This window comes from Salvelinus alpinus, chromosome 7 (genome assembly GCF_045679555.1).
Source record: "Salvelinus alpinus chromosome 7, SLU_Salpinus.1, whole genome shotgun sequence".
Lineage (NCBI taxonomy): Eukaryota > Metazoa > Chordata > Actinopteri > Salmoniformes > Salmonidae > Salvelinus > Salvelinus alpinus.
Genome location: NC_092092.1, coordinates 51,689,530 through 51,710,717, shown reverse-complemented (window position 1 = coordinate 51,710,717; position 21,188 = coordinate 51,689,530). Strand labels below are relative to the sequence as shown.

Sequence of the window (21,188 nt, the reverse complement as noted above, 5' to 3'; positions counted from 1 at the left end):
GGAGGTAAAGTAGCTCAATTTATGTAAAACTCAGAGCAGCCCTAAAGCCAGTGGGGCATAGTTATGGATCATAGTACACATGGCTAGAATGAACATGAGTTAATCAATCCACTTGTTAATGTTCACAAGGTATCCACATCAGCTCAATCGTGGTCATAAATCTGAACTTGACCTTTTTGACCTCAGTGGGAGCGTTCCCAATCCTGTTCCCAATCCTCATCTTGGGGCTTGCAGATGCACATACTGTACAGTAGGTTCTAGCCTAACGTTATTATTCGGAAACGGTACATTAATTATATTTTTGTTCTATGGAGGAGTGATGCTAAACAGCTCCAGGCGTTCCATGCTTTTCTTAACTCTTGTTCTGAGCTCTATGCAATCTGATACACAGCAAATCCGTTTCCTTGATCTTTAGAGTTTGTGTGAGGATAATGTTCTATACTGTACACTTATCTTTATAGGAAACCTACTGATCCTAACCGTTTGTTAAGGGCTGATAGCGGTCACCCGATTCCCTTTTAAAACAGTTTGCCCTACAGGCAATTCTGCCGAATCAAAATAATTTTCAAAAAATGGTTAGATCAGTACTGCCATTGAGAAAATCCAAAACAAATCGAGACATGATCTCTTTCAAGGACAGCCTCAGAATAAGAAGCATTCTTGCATTCTTACTACATGCTATTCAAAGTGCTCTGAAAAAATTAAGGGAATCGTTCACAAACTTTGGCACATTCTAAGATCCGATGACAGTATATGTCATGTGTTTTTGGACCCTCCCTTGGTCATATTCCCGCAGGGCGGAAATCTCAGTGATGAATGGTAAACTTTGATGTAACACCCCAAAATACCCACCCACAACGTCTCCTTGTGCCTCTACTGGATGTAAACTACAAGTGTAATGGCTGCACTCAATGCAATGGCACTAACAGATCCTTCAAACACCCTCAAACAGGGAAACAGATCTCAATCAAAGGTGTTATCACGTGATTCCACTAATGGCAGTTATTTATCTTAGAACTTGTCCCTGTGTTAAAAATGATGTGGGTTAAACAATGCTCAAACTAAAAGTAAGACTCACTGAGCATCATAGCACCACTAGGTGCAAAAACAGGATGTACTCAGTTGTGGTCCAGTTTTTGGAAGCGAACCACTCTATTTTGTCCCTTCACTATATTGGCATCGAACACGTCACCCTCCCTAGGAGAGGGGGTGACCAGGACAATTTATTGTTCAAACGAGTGGCCGCCTGGATATTTAATTTAAAGACTCTTGCGCCCTTCGGTCTCAAAGTAGAGTTTTATCTGAAGCCATTCTTGTGATTTTGTGGTTTTTGCTATCCATTGTAAATAATGTTTGTAGGCCTATGTAGCCAAATTGTATCTATGATCGTATGTTATGTGTAAATCAACCAATGAAATCAAGCCACAGCCGGCCATGATTACAGACACCTGTGTGTCCTTTCAAACTATATAAACTAGTGGCCCGCAGTGTTTGTCATTATAAATTGGGTGGTTTGTGCCCTGAATGCTGATTGGCTGACAGCTGTGGTATATCAGATGAGTATGAAAAAACATAATTACGTTGGTAACCAGTTTATAATAGCAGTAAGGCATGAGGGGGTGTGGTATATGGCCAATATATCACGACTAATGGCTGTATAATGGCACTCCTCGTTGTGTCGTGCAAAGACCAGCCCTTAGCAGTGGTATATTGGCCATAATCACACCCCACCATGCCTTATTGCTTAATTATACCCTGATGATGACAGCTTGGTTGTAGAAACGTTGGTTAAAAAATTATTGCAGCTGAGCTCCTAGAGTGTGCGGCTCTCCTTTTCTTTTTGTAGCCCAGCGCTAACACATGCAGAGAAACACTGGGCATTTATTAGCCTGTCATTAGATAAAGGTGAACCAGCACTGGTCTACAATCTTTAAATGTGTGATTAAACACAGGTGATAATTGCTCTCAAACAATAATGATATAGGACTCCAGTTGAAAACCATCAGGTCTTTAAAGAGAGAAAAATGAATTGAGCTCCAGGGGAAAGTCCAGCATGCCAGCTTTAATACATTTTTTAAGGATGGAGAGCTGACTTTCCATATTTGTGATTCCCCTAACATATTGCTTTTGGTTTATGTTGTTTATCCCTGAATGCAGTTGCACCCATTCACATCCTTGTACTATATTTAGTACAATATCAAAACGCGCTACTGAACCAATTCTGTTTGGTGTAAATGCATGAAATTTGGTGTCAACAAATTTAGTACAAGTGTCTAGACAGGCCACATTGACGTTTTAAGATTGTCATCATCTATCATACTTTCAATGTCAATTAAAGTCAATAATAATAATTAAAAAACTATTAAAATGCCTTCAGCATACAGTGCCTTCATAAAGTATTCACATCCCTTGACACTTTCCACATTTTGTTGTGTTACATCATCAATTTAAAATTGATTAAATTGAGATTTTTTTGTCACTGGTCACTGGCCTACACACAATACACCATCATGTCAAAGTGGATTTTAGTTTTTAGATTTTTTTTTACAAATTCATTTAAAATGAAATGTTTTGAGTAAATAAGTATTCAACCCCTTTGTTATGGCAAGCCTAAATAAGTTAGAATGTGCTTAGCAAGGAATCTGAGTACAATAATAGTTTTTTTACATGATATTTGAATGACTACCTCATCTCTGTACACCACACATACAATTATCTGTAAGGTCCCTCAGTTGAGCAGATTCAACCACAAAGACCAGGTAGGTTTTCAAATGCCTCTCAAAGAAGGACACCTATTGGTAGATGGGTAAAAAAAGGAGACATTGAATGTTACTTTGAGCATGTGTAACCGGTGTGAAATGGCTAGGTAGTTAGCGGGGAGCGCGCAAGTAGCGTCACTCACTCTGAGACCTTGAAGTAGTTGTTTCCCTTGCTTTGCAAGGGCCGTGGCTTTTGTGGAGCGATAGGTAACGATGCTTCAAGGGTAACTGTTGTCGATGTGTGCAGAGGGTCCCTGGTTCGAGCCCAGGTTGGGGCGAGGAGAGGAACGGAAGCTATACTATTACATTGATGCTGTTGGCCCAGATCACTGGTTGCTGCGGAAAAGGAGGAGGTCAAAATGGGGATGAGTGTAACCGGTTTGAAATGGCTAGATAGTTAGCGGGGTGTGCGCTAGTAGTGTTTCAATCGGTGACGTCACTCGCTCTGAGACCTTGAAGTAGTTGTTTTCCTTGCTCTGCAAGGGCAAGGAGCAATAGGTAAATCAAATCAAATCAAAGTTTATTGTCACGTGCGCCGAATACAACAGGTGTAGACTTTACAGTGAAATGCTTACTTACAGGCTCTAACCAATAGTGCAAAAAAGGTATTAGGTGAACAATAGGTAAGTAAAGAAATAAAAACAACAGTAAAAAAGACAGTGAAAAATAACAGTAGCGAGGCTATATACAGTAGCGAGGCTATAAAAGTAATGAGACTACATACAGACACCGGTTAGTCGGGCTGATTGAGGTAGTATGTACATGTAGATATGGTTAAAGTGACTATGCATATATGAGGAACAGAGAGTAGCAGTAGCGTAAAAGAGGGGTTGGCGTGTGGTGGGTGGCGGGACACAATGCAGATAGCACGGTTAGCCAATGTGCGGGAGCACTGGTTGGTCGGGCCAATTGAGGTAGTATGTACATGAATGTATGATATACATGATAAACAGAGAGTAGCAGGAGCGTAAAAAGAGGGGTTGGGGGGTGTTGGGGGGGGCACACAATGCAAATAGTCCGGGTAGTCATTTGATTAGCTGTTCGGTAGTCTTATGGCTTGGGGTAAAAACTGTTGAGAAGCCTTTTTGTTCTAGACTTGGCACTCCGGTACCGCTTGCCATGCGGTAGTAGAGAGAACAGTCTATGACTGGGGTGGCTGGGGTCTTTGACAATTTTTAGGGCCTTCCTCTGACACCGCCTGGTGTAGAGGTCCTGGATGGCAGGCAGCTTAGCCCCAGTGATGCACTGGGCCGTACGCACTACCCTCTGTAGTGCCTTGTGTTCGGAGGCCGAGCAGTTGCCGTACCAGGCAGTGATGCAACCAGTCAGGATGCTCTCGATGTTGCAGCTGTAGAACCTTTTGAGGATTTCAGGACCCATGCCAAATCTTTTTAGTTTCCTCAGGGGGAATAGGCTTTGTTGTGCCCTCTTCACGACTGTCTTGGTGTGTTTGGACCATTCTAGTTTGTTGGTGATGTGGACACCAAGGAATTTGAAGCTCTCAACCTGCTCCACTACAGCCCCGTCGATGAGAATGGGGACGTGCTCGGTCCTCCTTTTCCTGTAGTCCACAATCATCTCCTTAGTCTTGGTTACGTTGAGGGATAGGTTGTTATTCTGGCACCACCCGGCCAGGACTCTGACCTCCTCCCTGTAGTCTGTCTCGTCGTTATCGGTGATCAGGCTTACCACTGTTGTGTCGTCTGCAAACTTAATGATGGTGTTGGAGTCGTGCCTGGCCATGCAGTCATGGGTGAACAGGGAGTACAGGAGGGGACAGAGCACTCACCTCTGGGGGGCTCCAGTGTTGAGGATCAGCGTGGCAGATGTGTTGCTACCTACCCCCACCACCTGGGAGAAGCCCGTCAGGAAGTCCAGGATCCAGTTGCAGAGGGAAGTGTTTAGTCCCAGGATCCTTAGCTTAGTGATGAGCTCTTAGGGTACTATGGTGTTGAACACTGAGCTGTAGTCAATGAATAGCATTCTCACATAGGTGTTCCTTTTGTCCAGGTGGGAAAGGGCAATGTGGATTGCAATAGAGATGCATCATCTGTGGATCTGTTTGGGTGGTATGCAAATTGGAGGGGGTCTAGGGTTTCTGGGATAATGGTGTTGATGTGAGCCATTACCAGCCTTTCAAAGCACTTCATGGCTACGGGCGTGAGTGCTACGTGTCTGTAGTCATTTAGGCAGGTTGCCTTCGTGTTCTTGGGCACAGGGACTATGGTGGTCTACTTGAAACATGTTGGTATTACAGACTCAATCAGGGACATGTTGAAAATGTCAGTGAAGACACCTGCCAGTTGGTCAGCACATGCCCGGAGCACACGTCCTGGTAATCCGTCTGGCCCCGCAGCCTTGTGAATGTTGACCTGTTTTAAGGTCTTACTCATGTCGGCTACGGAGAGCGTGATCACATCCGGAACAGCTGATGCTCTCATGCATGCCTCAGTGTTGCTTGCCTTAAAGCGAGCATAGAAGTGATTTAGCTGGTCTGGTAGGCTCGTGTCACTGGGCAGCTCGTGGCTGTGCTTCCCTTTGTAGTCTATAATAGTTTGCAAGCCCTGCTCCATAAGACGAGCGTCGGAGCCGGTAACGATGCTTCGTGGGTGTCAGTTGTTGATGTGTGCAGAGGGTCCCTGGTTTGAGCCCAGGTAGGGGCGAGGAGAGGGATGGAAGCTAAACTGTTACACATGGTGAAGTTATTAATTACACTTTGGATGGTGTATCAATACACTCAGCAACTACAAAGTTATAGGCATCCTTCCTAACTCAGTTGCCGGAGAGGAAGGAAACGCACAGGGATTTCACCATGAGGCCAATGACTTTAAAACAGTTACAGAGTTTAATGGCTGTCATAGAAGAAAACTGACGATGGAAGAATAACATTTTAGTTACTCCACAATATTAACTTAATTGACAAAGTGAATGAAGGAAACCTGTACAGAATAAAAATATACCAAAACATGCATCCTGTTTGCAACAAAGCACTAAAGTAATACTGCAAAAAAATTGCAATGAAACTTTTGGCCTGAATACAAAGTGTTATGTTTGGGGAAAATCCAATACAACACATTACTGAGTACCACACTCCATATTTTCAGTCATAGTGGTGGCTGCATCATGTTATGGGTATGCTTTTAATTGTTAAGGACTGGGAAGTTTTTCAGGATGAAAAAGAAACGGAATGGAAGTAAGCAAGCACAGGCAAAATCCTAGAGGAAAACCTGGTTCAGTCTGCTTTTCACCAGACACTGGGAGATTAATTCACCTTTCAGCAGGACAATAACCTAAAAAACAAGGTCAAATCTACATTGGAGTTGCTTACCAAGATGAAAGTGAATGTTCCTGAGTGGCCAAGTTACAGTTTTGACTTAAATATGCTAGAGAATCTATGGCAGTATTTTAAAATGGTTGTTTTGCAATGATCAACAACCAATTTGACAGAGCTTGGAGGATTTTAAAGATATTGTACAATCCAGGTGTGCAAAGTTTTTAGACACTCACCCAGAAAGTATCATAGATGTAATCACTGCCAAAGGTGATTTTAACATGTATTGACTCAGGGGTGTGAATACTGTATTTCATTTGTAATACATTTGCAAAAATGTCTAAAAACATGTATTCACTTTGTCTTTATGGGTTTTTGTGTGTAGATGGGTGAGACATGTTTTTATTAAATCCATTTTGAATTCAGGCTGTAACACAACAAAATGTGAAGTAAGTCAAGGGACATGAATACTTTCTGAAAGCACCTTATGTCATTTGAAATACATTTCAGAATTAAATTGTTTAAAATCCTAGTATTCTTATTTTACCTGTTCTAATCACCTGAAACCCCACCTCTTTAAGGAATACCTAGGATAGGGAGAAAGTAATCCTTCTAACCCCCCCCCCCCCCCCCTTAAAAGAGTTAGATGCACTATTGTAAAGTGGTTGTTCCACTGGATATCATAAGGTGAATGCACCAATTTGTAAGTCGCTCTGGATAAGAGCGTCTGCTAAATGACTTAAATGTAAATGTAATCGCAAATCGGACTATCATATGATTCAACTCATTCTTGTTCGTGAACAAGTGATCAGATCTTAATACGTTTTTGGTATATAGATTGTCTAGATCAATATACGGTATATATGAAAACAATATCGAAAGAAATCTACACAGTCTCTCTCACACACACATCCCTAGTGTACATGCAGTAGAATAAGGCTGTAACGTAACAAAATGTGGGAAAAGTCAAGCGGTCTGAGTACTTTCCGAATGCACTGTATTTAAAAACAATATTGAAAGAAATCCACACACACACTCACTCCTCGATTATATTGTACAGCATGAGCAAATCCAATGTAAATCAATGGCGAGTGAGGCCTGCAACAGCTTTCTCTCTTTTTCTCTCCCTCTCTCACAAGCGCACGTGTACACACACATACCTCAGACATATACACATGTGGGTGCGCATTGACGTCTGTGGTATTCTTCAGATTTGCCCATCAGTAAGCTCAGAGAGCAGGTGTACTAAAGGACATTATACATTCCGTTATGGACATGAATGGGTTAAGCACAGTGTGAGTTCAAATTTGTAGTTTTTGTTCAGTTTAGAGAAATCAATGGTACACGTCCCTGACCTCCCATCATTGCCTTTCCCTGTAATTTGTAGGTGTGGGACAAACATAAATGTCCAGCCAGACAATGAATCCTGGAGTTTCATTACTCAAGCTTTAATTCCCACTAAGCTTTGCACTAAGCTCAAGTTCTAACTCTCGCTTGTACTTCATAAAACTCTCAAGTGGTCCATTTTCATTGTTGATCTGAGGTAAAGGGATCATTAAGTCTGATTTCCTGTCAGTCTTCTAAAAAGGATGAATAACCAGCCTTAGGCCATTGAAGTTGCTCTTGCCTACAGGGCTCCATTTAATCCTAGTAACACTAAACTGACCAAAGGGACCCTCAATGTCAAGTTCATTGTTAGTGGGACTAGTGGATGGGACTAACTCCAGGTTAGAATCCTCACCCGAATACTAACTTCCTGTTGTGCGCCATCTATGTTGGTGTTTTACTTCAAACAGTGACATGGTCAAGTGATTTAGGAAACACCTTGGCAACTGGAGTGTTGCAATTTTAAATCTCATATGAGGCATTAATGCACTCACTACAAATTTGAGTAATGGGGTTTGTTTGGAACTTGATTGCCTATAACCCAGTTAATGATCAACAATGGCTAATCACTAAAATCATGTTTATTTTGTAGTTGCTGTAAACACAGTGAATAGTGTCTCTGTGTGGCATTCTCAATTTAATAGGTTTTCCGTCAACCGCTTGATTGGCAGATTGTTCAGATATTTAAATCATTTTACAGTGATTCCCATCATGCATTTCACATTCAATGTCATCACATCTGTGCAATTTAACGTTATCATGTCTCCACGGGTTACTATTTGCATATGTAAATTAGCACGTCTACAAGGGAAGATAAATTATTCAAATTCTAAAAGTAAATGGAAAAGAGGAATTAATTTAAAACAAAACTGTGATCAGGCTAGCTACACCATGAAGCTCCATTGTTGAACAAGAAACACAACATCGAACACAACTACCCAATTTTGCAACTCTGTGAGGTAACGGTTTTAATCATGCTCTGCTTAGTGTAAGTCTCTGAAATCTTCCACTGCGCTAGGTAGGTCTTTGTGTTATCGTGTTCCCTCCGTTCCGCCTCTTTGTTTGCTTTGGTGCAGTTGCTGTGGAGACTGAGCCCAAGGCCCCCAATCAGTGGGCCATACCATTGGCAGGCAGAGGGGTGGGGAATAAGGGAGGAGTTGGGTTGGAGTAGTCCATTTTCCCATCTACAGGCCTTCAATAATCCATGGTAATAATGCTCTCGCTTCTCCACCACCATAAATCTTGCCATGGCGGAATGTGTCACTGACAAAGTGCTCTTGTGATAACACAGCTCGGCGCGTTATTGTGCTCTAATGCATGTGACAGCAGAGAATCCCCTGATGCCTTTACAGAGCTCACCTCAACCAAAACAGTAGGGCTTCCATTCAGGTGAAGTCTTTGTCTTACAAAAACATCCGTGGTCGGAATCCTGAAAGCTTGGACTTTGAAATGTTAACTACCACCTGCCACCACATTCTGCTCTCAACAAAACATTACTGTCAGAGTCAATTGTATTTGCGCTGCGGCTTCGGTTACAGCCTATCAAAGCAATGCTCCTTCTCAATCTGGTAGCAGTTTCACTAGGACTGCAGTGAAATACTCTAATTGCATTTAAAGACCAGTACATAGGCACAAGCTGTTTGGGCTGTGTTGTGCCACTTGACTTCAAAGGGACTGTCAAAGGTGCCCGATTGGCCTGTGTTGCGTAACATGAACTCTGGCTGAGCTGCCCATATAAATATGTGACGATTGACTTGGAGCCTGATGACACATCTCAGACCTTTGTCAGCTTTTATCATGTGTTTTCTTCTGTCAGCCAAGAAAATGCTTGAGGTGCAGCTGTTGGAGAAACCTGCAATTTGTTTCAATAAAACTCGTTGGAGACGAGGGGGTGTGGTGTGTGTGCGTGTGCACGTGTGTGTTTGTACATGCACATGCCTTTGTGAGTGTGTGTGTGTGTGTGTGTGTGTGTGTGCACATGTGTGCGTGCGTGTGGGTGGGGGTTATTTGGCTACCGTTTGCTTGGTCTTCATGTTGTACAGCGACTGACTAGAATACTGATGGGTTGGGTGTCTCCTACCATTATATTGAAACCCATCAGTTTCTCAAGAGCCCAGATGGATAAAATGGCCATTTGATTTTCACAGGCCCACTGAGAGAAGACAGTGAACTGGTGGTTTTGGCACTGGACCACAGCATGGTGGCAACCTGATTGATCCTTGAGGGATTTGAACCATTTCCAGCTAATTTCACATGTTGTGGTTAATAATGATATGGGAGGTACAATCACCAAGACAAGGCCTCAGCATATAAGGGGAATCCTTTTTGATCAAATGATGAACTACAAACACCAAGTGTAACCCTCTGAACCTTTTTTATTGTTTATATATCATATTCAAATATATTTGCATGTATATTCTCAAGATTTCAAGCTTTTAAGCAACAAGCTCTCACAGTCTCACTGCAGAATTAGACGTTCATCAAATTGTATTTGTTGCTCCTGCTGCTCTGTATCATTCCATTTCTCCAAACGTCAACTTTTGAAGATAAGGGTGAAGTTTAGGCACTCATTCCGAATGGTTAAGGAAACGGTTAACGATTTGGGATAGGGTTAAAACCAAAAGGGGAAAAAAATGTGTCCAAAGCGAGGATCAAACACACAACGTTCTAATCCAGAGTCATGGGGTTACACGCATCCACCTCCCCCATCCACAATAATCTAGCAAAACCCAAGCCTACTTGATGGTAATAGCGTTCAGTGTTGACCCTAGAGGCCGGTTTTGAAGGCATTTCCCGACGTCCTCAGCTCATGGATAGATGTCCAATTTCAACTTCAATCTTGAACGAATTGGCTACTTCTAAGAGGCCTAAATGTAGCAAACAAGTGTTTTTGTAAATTGTACCAAAATCTTCTGCACTTCCATTGTGGCACTTACCATCTTGTTTCAGCTGCCGCCACTGTCTGTATATATCATTTTTTTGGTTGCCATTGCAGACCTTTCTTTGTTCTCATCAGCTCTGTCACGAATGTCGCACTTCAATCTATCCCTACTATTTGACAGGCTCTAGAAATGAGTATTCCTTTCACTTGGTCACAATTTAATTTATCTTCCATTCTGAAAGGAGGCTGCTTTGTTCATAAAATATACAGGTTAGCATTTTTCGTCATGAATCTTGTTTTGGAGGTAGCTCTGCAGAGTGGTAATTAGCTGGCATAGCCACAAAGTCATAACATCTGATTTTAAACATAACCCTAACCGTAACCCTAACTTTAACCACAGTGCTAACCCTAATGCCTAACCCTAACCTTAAATGAAGACCAAAAAGCACATTTTTGTTTTCACAATTTAGCCAAATTTGACTTTGCAGCTTGCCCATCTAGCCGTAATCGCTCAGTTCTGCCTCCAGGACTAGACTCATCCCAATAAATGTCAACCTGCATAAAATAGAGTCGACTTCACATTAATTTAAAATGTGAACTCTTATTATTCACCATATTTATTGTGCTCCTGTTTTCAATTCCCTGATCTCCTATTTTCAGAGGGGTTATCTAAATGCTAATGTCTCAAAGCATTAAATTGAAGGCACAGTTGGTGTCACAGATAGAAGGAAGAAAGGCAGCCACTAACCTCTTTGTGATTGAGGGAAAGAGACGACAAAAACAACCAAGGATTTTATCGAGGGTTTTTAGAAAATGAAATGGGTCTCCTCTTCTGTGGTGTGAACATGCATGGGAATCGCAACAAAAGACATGCGATTTAGATTCCTGATGATGTCAATCTGGTCTTTGCGCTGTGGCGAAGAGATGAAATGTTCAATTTGTTTCATGACCCTCTCGATACAGCCAAGCTGCCATGGATTAGGCCGGTCTCATAGCACTAAACTACTACATCCTCTATGGTTTATGGGTAGTTAGATCTGCCCTACGATGGAACCAGATAAGTGTGTGTGTGTGTGTGTGTGTGTGTGTGTGTGTGTGTGTGTGTGTGTGTGTGTGTGTGTGTGTGTGTGTGTGTGTGTGTGTGTGTGTGTGTGTGTGTGTGTGTGTGTGTGTGTGTGTGTGTGTGTGTGTGTGTGTGTGTTCTTGTGTGCGTGTTCTTGTGTGTGTACTGGATCCCAAAAGGGACAAAAACATTCCGTATCCACCACCTTTTGCATATGCATTGCCAGTTACGTGATTGTATGCATGTTTCAACGCATGAGTTCCTGACAAAAAAAACATTCCATATCCACTTACATATGAATTTACTGATATCCATGAAGTATTTTTATATTGAACCTTTATTTAAGCAGGGAGTCATGCTGAGACCACAGTCTCTTTCGCAGATGAGCTCTTCATAGTATACTTCCTGACTGGTCAAATATCCAGTATAACCTCCCTTCTTCACTCCCACACTGTGGTGATATGCAAAACTTTAAATCACCAGGCTAGTGATAAAGCCTCACCAGGAACCTGTGGTGCGTCTGAAGTGGAGAAGGCAAAAGGGTGAAAGCCCTCCACTGTGTGCCCTCCTTCAGTCCCTCTCTGGGTTATATAATACTTCTTTCACATAGAGTTTGACCTCCAGAGCAGTCCAATTTTGTCCAGCAGCAGCAGCAGTAGAAAGCAGCACCAGCAATAGCCTAATTTAGTTTCTCTTTGCTCAGTCTAAGAAAAGCTAGCCTCAGATATTTATCCTCACATAGAAAGCAGCTAAATGTGATGATTCATGGGCTAGCCAATACCTAGACATGTGTTCAGGCACAGGGACATTAGAATGTTATCAAACATTGCCACAAGGCCTGGACTATTATATTATGAGAAACGAGGGGAGCATAATATCGCTATTTGTGCCCAACACAGCATTCTGCCTGCATTTGTGTCACTATCATTCACTCCGTACATACATCATACAATACGTGATCAGATGCACTGTCACAAATATCAATGCCCCCGCTGGCTTTGTCCTAACCTGGGTGCCTGGGTATTTTGTCCTAGCCTGGGTGCCTGGGTGCCTGGGTGTTTTGTCCTAACCTGGGTGCCTGGGTGTTTTGTCCTAGCCTGGGTGCCTGGGTGTTTTGTCCTAACCTGGGTGCCTGGGTGTTTTGTCCTAGCCTGGGTGCCTGGGTGTTTTGTCCTAACCTGGGTGCCTGGGTGTTTTGTCCTAGCCTGGGTGCCTGGGTGTTTTGTCCTAACCTGGGTGCCTGGGTGTTTTGTTCTAGCCTGGGTGCCTGGGTGTTTTGTCCTAACCTGGGTGCCTGGGTGTTTTGTCCTAACCTGGGTGCCTGGGTGTTTTGTCCTAGCCTGGGTGCCTGGGTGTTTTGTCCTAGCCTGGGTGCCTGGGTGTTTTGTCCTAACCTGGGTGCCTGGGTGTTTTGTCCTAGCCTGGGTGCCTGGGTGTTTTGTCCTAACCTGGGTGCCTGGGTGTTTTGTCCTAACCTGGGTGCCTGGGTGTTTTGTCCTAACCTGGGTGCCTGGGTGTTTTGTCCTAGCCTGAGTGCCAACCTGAGATGATTCCACTCATTTCAAGTCAAGCAGTTATGTAACATTTGAATGTTTTTCTGATCAAGTATGGGCGTATGATCCTCCTCATGGTTCCACTTTGCAATGACCTTCCTTCACTTAGAACATCTTGTTCAACAACATAGAGTGACCCTAGAAATAGCCCTTTGAAGAAAAACCAACAACCAAACTCGTTATAGCTCATTCTTGCATTGTACAGTTCTCTGCTTGGGGACAATATACATGCAGCTTGTTTTATTTTAGTTAATGTGAAGGAAATTAAATTATACTTTTGATAAGGTATGTTTAATCTATGTTATGTATTCTTCTTTCGGTCCTGAAAGATTTCTCAATGGGAAATGCACTGAATCAAATCAAATCAAATGTTATTTGTGCTTTGAAAACAAAAGGTGTAGACTAACAGTGAAATGCTTACTTACGGGCCCTTCCCAACAATGCAGAGAGAAAGAAAATATATAAATAATAGAAAAACACAGTGAGTAGCAATAACTTGTCTATATATACGGGGTACCAGTACAGAGTCAATGTGCAGGTATACTAGGGAATTGAGGTAGATATGTACATATTTGTAAATGTTTTAATCAACTAGGCTAGTCAGTTAAGAACAAATTCTTATTTACAATGACGGCCTACACCGGCCAAACCCAGACAACGCTGGGCCAATTGTGCGCTACTCTATGGGACCCTATGGGACTGGATTTGAACCAAGGTGTCTGTAGTGACACCTCTAGCACTGAGATGTTGTGCCTTAGACCGCTGCGCCACTCGTATCACTAGGAACAACATGACTAGTCAACAGGACAGATAATAAAGAGTAGCAGCAGTGTACAGTATGTTGTGAGTCAAAACAGTTTGTGGAAAAAGGGTCAATGCAGATAGTCCGGGTAGTCTATTTAGAAGTCTTATGACTTGCGGTTAGAAGCTGTTCAGGGTCCTGTTGGTTCCAGACTTGCTGCATTGGTACCACTTGCCGTGCGGTACCTGAGAGAAAAATCTATGACTTGGGTGGCTGGAGTCTTTGACAATTTTTAGGGCCTTCCTCTGACACCGCCTGGTACAGTATAGAGGTCATGGATGGCAGGGAGCTCGGCCCCAGTGATGTACCTGGGCCGTACACACTACCCTCTGTAGCGCCTTGCGGTCGGATGCCAAGCAGTTGTCATACCAAGCGGTGATGCACCCAGTCAAGATGCTCTCAATGGTGCAGCTGTAGAACCTTTTGAGGATCTGAGGGCCCGTGCCAAATTTTTTCAGCCTCTTGAGAGGATTCTTCTATTCAAAATGTTCCAAATGCACCACTACCTCCCTTTAATAGATTTCACTCCTGGTTCATGGACCAGCATAAAGCAGCCATGAATAAAATGCAGCCAGGCTGAATGAATGGCACTTACTCAAAATTTGCACATGATGGTATGGAAAGAAAGACATCAAATGAATCTGAGCCTTCAGCAAAGACCCAGGCTGTCATTGCGTTCGGAAGCCTACTGTAGCAGGAAGGATATTGTCAGGGAGGGTCCCTTTTATGCTGCAGACAGAGTAAGCCTCATTCACACTGGTTTTGTTTTCACCCAAAATTCCACAAGTGCCTGCCTGACATCTTGAACAATCCCATGGTCCAGGACCTAGATTAGTTGGAATTCCACAGCACTTTCGTCCAGGTGCACTGTATTACAGTAGTATACGCTCTTTGCCAGCATGTGCCTTTCCCAAGGGAGGGGTGGGGTGGGGGGGTGGGGGGGGGGGGGGGGGTTCTACTAAGCTATATCATAATCAAATCAAAATCAAATGTTATTTGTCACATGCCCAGAATACAGCAGGTGTAGACCTTACAGTGAAATGCTTACTTACAAGCCCTTAACCAACAATCCAGTTTTAAGAAAAAATGTGTTAAATTATTTAACTGAAGTTAACTAAAATTAACTGAAGTAAATATACATTTTTTATTAATAATAATAATTAAGGAGCAACAATAAAATAACAATAGCGAGGCTACATACAGGGGGTACTGGTAATGGCTGCTGTGCGGTAGCAGAGAGAACAGTGTATTACGAAGGTGGCTGGAGACTTTGGCAATTTTTTGAGCCTTCCTCTGACACCGCCTGGTTTAGAGGTCTTGGATGGCTGGAAGCTTGGCTCCAGTGATGTACTGGGCCGTATGCACTACCCTCTGTGTTGCCTTGCGGTCAGAGGCCGAGCAGTTGCCATACCAGGAGATGATACAACCAGTCAGGATGTAGAACTTTTTGAGGATCAGAGGACCCATGACAAGTCTTTTCAGTCTCCTGAGGGAGAATAGGCATTGTCATGCCCTCTTCACGACTGTCTTGGTGTGTTTGGACCATGTTAGATTGTTGGTGATGTGGACACTCAACCTGCTCCTCTACAGCTCTGTCGATAAGAGTGGGGGCATGCTTGGTCCTCCTTTTTCTGTAGTCCACAATCCTCTCCTTTGTCTTGATCACGTTGAGGGAGAGGTTGTTATCCTGGCACCACACTGTCAGGTCTCTGACCTCCTCCCTATAGGCTGTCTCATCGTTGTCAGTAATCAGGCCTACCACTGTTGTGTCGCCGGCAAATTTAATGCATGGCAATGGAGTCATGGGTGAACAGGGAGTACAGGAGGGGACAGAGCATGCACCCATGAGGGGCCCCAGTGTTGAGGATCAGCGTGGCAGATGTGTTGTTACCTACCCTTACCACCTGGGGGAGGCCTGACAGGAAGTCCAGGATCCAGTTGCAGAGGGAGGTGTTTAGTTCCAGGGTCCTTAGATTAGTGATGAGCTCTTAGGGAACGATGGTGTTGAAAACTGAGCTGTAGTCAATGAATAGCATTCTCACATAGGTGTTCCTTTTGTCCAGGTGGGAAAGGGCAGTGTAGAGTACAATAGAGATTGCATCATCTGTGGATCTGTTGGGGGGGGGGGGGGGGGGGTATATGGCAGCCATCTCCTCCGGCACCATCTCTATATGGAATTGTTTTAAGAAGTTCATACCGAGGATCATTTTGCTATATGATTTTAAAGATTTTTTGGCATTTTTTTAACACCTTATTTTTGTCACGACACAGTCTAAGCCCTGTCTAGGCCAGGATAGGAGGGGGGTTCTACTAAGCTACAGTGCATTCGGAAAGTATTCAGACACCTTGACTTTTTCCACCTTTTGTCACGCTACAAGCTTGGCACACCTGTTTTTGGGGAGTTCTATGATGATCCTCTCAAGCTTTGATTGGGTTCAAGTCCGGGCTCTGGCTGGGCTATTCAAGGACATTCAGAGACTTGTCCCGAAGCCACTCCTCCGTTGTCTTCGTCTGTGTGCTTAGAGTCTTTGTCATATTGGAAGGGGAACCTGCCCCAGTCCGAGGTCCTGAGCGCTCTGGAGCAGGTTTTCATCAAGGATCTCTCTGTACTTTGCTCCGTTCATCTTTCCCTCGATCCTGACTAGTCTCGCAGTCCCTGCCGCTGAAAAACATCCCCACAGCATGTTGCTGCCACCACCATGCTTCACCGTAGGAATGGTACCAGGTTTCCTCCAGATGTGATGCTTAGCATTCAGGCATTCAGGAACTTGAGAGCTCTATCAGTGACCATGGTTCATGGTCACCTTCATGACCAAGGCGCTTTTCCCCCGATTGCCCAGTACGGCTGGGCATCCAGCTCTGCGAAGAGTCTTGGTGGTTCCAAACTTCTTCCATTTATTAAGAATGATGGAGGTCACTGTGTTCTTGGGGACCTTCAATGCTGAAGAAATGTTTCGGTGCAATTACACCGATCTGGGCCTCGACACAATCCTGTCTCTGACCTCGACCTCATGGCTTTGTTTTTGCTCTGACATGCACTGTCAACTATGCGACCTGATATAGACAGGTGTGTGCCTTTCCAAATCATGTTCAATCAATTTAATTTACTACAGGTGGACTCCAATTAAGTTGCAGAAAAATCTCAAGGATGATCAATGGAAAAAGGATGCACCTGAGCTCAATTTCAAGTCTCATAGCAAAAAGGTCTGAATACTTATGTAAATAAGGAATTTCTGTTTTTTATTTGTAATAAATTGCATAAATTGTGTGTAGATTGATGAGGGAAAAAATGTATTTAATCAATTTAAGAATAAGGCTGTAACGTAACAAAATGTGGAAAAGTCAAGGGGTCTGAATACTTTCCAATGCACTGTATATGGAATTAATTTAAGAAGGTCATACCAAGGATAATTTTGGCACTAAACAGTCTCCATGCTGTAAATCCAGTTGAAGTCGGAAGTTTACATACACCTTAGCCGAATACATTTAAACAGAACGCGTCTCCTTCCTGAGCGGTATGATGGCTGTGTAGTCCCATGGTGTTTATACTTGCGTACTATTGTTTGTAGAGATGAACCTGGTACCTTCAGGCGTTTGGAAATTGCTCCCAAGGATGAACCAGACTTGTGGAGGTCTACACATTCTTTCTGAGGTCTTGGCTGATTTCTTTTGATTTTCCCATGATGTCAAGCAATGAGTTTGAAGGTAGGCCTTGAAATACATCCACAGGTACACCTCCAATTGACTCCAATGATGCCAATTAGCCTACCAGAAGCTTCTAAAGCCCTTACATAATTTTCTGGAATTTTCCAAACTGTTTAATGGCACAGTCAACTTAGCGTATGTAAACCACTTTAATTGTGATACAGTTAATTATAAGTGAAATAATATGTCTGTAAACAATTGTTGGGAAAATTACTTGTGTCATGCACAAAGTAGATGTCCTAACCGACTTTCCAAAACTATAGTTTGTTAACAAGAAATTTGTGGAGTGGTTGTAAAACAAGTCTTAATGACTCCAACCTAAGTGTATGTAAACTTCCGACTTCAACTGTACTTCCATTCATTTTTTCAACTGGTACTGGGGGACTGTGAGCAAAACAACCAACATGTACGTGTTCATGAGAGGCTCACCTTTACACAGAGGGGTCAAGTTAGTGTGTTGCCCAAACTGTTTGGACGCTGCAGACGGAAGTCTGAATGCTAGGGATGATTTTGAGAAGACCGATTTTCGGGATGTCTCATGCTAATTCGATTTCTGTGGTGGTGTGGACATCGACTCTTGGCGGTTTTAAGAACCTTAGCAAAATAATGCCATTAATGTCTGTGATTAACACATGAGTTAATCGGGTTATAACCCAGATTATCCTATCAATTGCCTTCATGTCTGTACTACCTGTTCTAAGCAAATTCACATTCACACTTACTCCATGTCTCCCAAACCCAGTCGTCTTTAGATCCACATGATTTACCATTTTCTAAACCTGCAGAAATGTATAGTAAAAGATTGTTACAGAATGCTTTTAAAAAATGTTTTTCATTCACTCAAATAAGAAGCTACCAAATGATAAGCCATTAAATATGGAATTCATATCATCAGCAGAAACAGACACTATATCTCTCAACATACCACCCTGTGTTAGAGCTACACTCCTAACATTGATTTCCATTCCAACCTGCTCTAAGACGCAGGTTGACGTTTATTGGGATGAGTCTTGTCCTTGAGACAGAACTGAGTGATTTCCACTAGATGGGCCAGCTGCAAAGTCAAAACTGGTAAGGTTAGGGTTAGGTTTACAATCAGATTTTATGACTTTGCCGGCGAGCACTCTGCAGAGCTGCCTTCAGAACAAGATTCATGACAAAAAACGTTAACCTGCCTCTAAGACCCCCACCACCCTGGCCCTAACCCCTCCACCCCTCCCTTGTCCCTTGGTAATCACTGAACCCAGAGATGTTTAATTACACTCCATTATAAAGGACATCATGAAAGGAATATGGCTCATTGCCACTGCAGCTTGGCTACAGACAGCCAACCAGGCTGGCTAGCTGACGTGGACGACAGGTCTTCATTTCTTCAGTTAATCTCCTTTTGTTTGGGCTTCATCAGGGCTGGATTGGAACCGGTGGGTCTTTCATGAGAAACTTGGGCATGCAACTCTTCTCCTGCTATTCTTGGATCCCAATTACTTGCTTTTCTGAAGTGTCTGGAGATCAGATTTTTGTCATAAAAGCGCAACTCGTGGGACGATGGTAATATTCATTGGCCTCGCCTTGCCTTGAATGAGATTCCGGCTTTGAGCGCCTACCACGTTTCCTGTCTGGCGAAGGAAGTAGACAACAGCAATCACCAGGAAATGAGACACGCAAACCACAAAACTGATTGCTTTGGTCTTTTGTTTTCTCAAGCTCTTAAGAGACCAATGGCAAATTTTTCCCCCCCATTATTGTGATTAACATTATGGTCAATGTAAGAGCTTATCGCGAACGCCACACATTTCATTACGGGCTAGGGAGAGAGAGAGAAAGCCAAACAGAAAGGCATGATTTCTCTTTGTAATTGCATGGCCCCTGCCATCCAAACCTCTTTGTGCTCAACAGGCCATGACAGTGCACACAGAGCCAATTCGAGCGTGACACTATTGTGTCTGAATGTGTCTGGATGGCTCGTCCTGGGGATGTGATATGCTGGAATGAGGTTGTGTCTCAGTAACCCAGGAGGGTGGTTCATCCCCTAAACAGGATCAGACCAAATCCTATAGGTAGATATCCAGGGAGACGGGATTAGCCATATTCCCACAACTCCAGTGACCAATCAATAGGATCAACACAGATGCTACATAGCCATATGTGCTGATAGGGTTAAATGGATGCAATATAAGGGTCACTTCACCCCTATAGCACCAATCATAGGTTGGACATGTAAGGTATAGCAGAGACAGGCATTGGTGGATCTAATATATAAAAAAATACAGAAAGGCTTTCTTTAATGTATTTATTTCCATCTATGTAGTGTAGATTAAAAAAAAATCATTTGCACTATATTATACAGCACTGGCATTACAGTGCTAACATAAAGTACTTACTCTTTGACAAAACTAGGTTACAAATGGGGTTTTGGGGTTCTTTCTTCTAGATAACATTACTTTTCTATGGTCATTTTTATTATTTGCTTAGTTTATTTGCAGATTTCTGTCCCATGGCAACAGTCAGTCTGTGATTCTTTTGTTTTTGGAAGCAGCACCTAACTGCCTATCATTATAACTAAATGTATTCATCACATCTAATTAAATGGGCATGCCCCCAACAGAGACAATTTGACTCAAAATTATTGTTTTGTGTGTTTGTCTCGGGGCGTATTTATGTATTTTTATTTGCACCAAAGAAAACAAGTGATATACAACAATACAGATAAAAACAAATGCAACAAAAAGGTGTGTAGGTGTGGTTGGAAGCCTAAGGGCTTAGACCAAATAATTAATGAAAATGTTATAGCGTTGTATTGAAAACAGGCTAATTCCAAAGGTCAAAACTGATTTTCTGTTGTTTTTTTTCTATTCAGTTGGGTTTCATAGTTAATTGGATTTTATATTACGTTGCCAATTCAATTAAAGCTGTCAGTAGGCCTATGATGATTGGTGAATGCTTATCTATGGTTTAATTAGCAGCAATAAATTGTCCAACTAGATACTCTAAATTATGTTTTATTCATAATTGCACACTTGCTTTATTTTCTATTAAAGGTGGTGAATTGATGTGACATCTAATATGGCTGAAAATAACACATTGTTGAATGTCGTATAAGATATCGCAAATAAAACAATTAATTCAATAACATTACATGGTTTGGTTCCTTGCAGCAACATCTTGCGAAGATACATTTTTTTCATTCATCATCCCATAAACGACTTTGCGATATTGCTTGCCATCGCTGTACATTTCCTTTGGATGCACATCGCTCTCAACCCACTGGGCACACACTGGTTGAATCAACGTTGTTTCCACGTCATTTCAACTAAATTACGCAGAACCAACGTAGAATAGACGTTGAATTGACGTCTGTGCCCAGTGGGAATAATGTTTTTTCTTTGCTCAGGACTAGCTACCCGAGCTCCATAAAACACTTTATACTTGATCACACTCGATGGAGATAGGGCAGATAACTTCACTCTCTCAGACAGGTGGCCAAAATATCAGGAAAACTTTCCCCTCCATTTAGCGCGCCTCCTCACCGCTTGCTTGTGGCCTGGCAGAAATTGAATGTCAGTGGCTTGTTTACTTTAGACCCTTTATTGCTGACTCTTGCAACCCAGTGCCAAACGGTGGTTCTTCGCCCCACCATCCGCCTGCTTCCTTTGCATAACATATTTCACACATTAGTGTTCCCATTATAACCCTCCAAAGCCTCTGTGTCATCTCGTTCAAAAGTTTAAACACACAGAAGCCTTTTAGGCTTATATGTATTGACACAGA

General features: G+C 42.7%; 1 long non-coding RNA gene across 1 annotated transcript in view; it reads right to left on the bottom strand.

Annotated features, from left to right (window-relative positions):
* The window catches only part of LOC139580223 (uncharacterized), a 62,439-nt gene extending 51,086 nt beyond the window's left edge, over positions 1-11,353 (bottom strand). The window contains exon 1 of the long non-coding RNA XR_011676003.1: positions 11,046-11,353. This is a non-coding gene — a long non-coding RNA (uncharacterized lncRNA). The remainder of the gene's footprint in view (positions 1-11,045) is intronic.
* Positions 11,354-21,188: the final 9,835 nt, after the last annotated feature.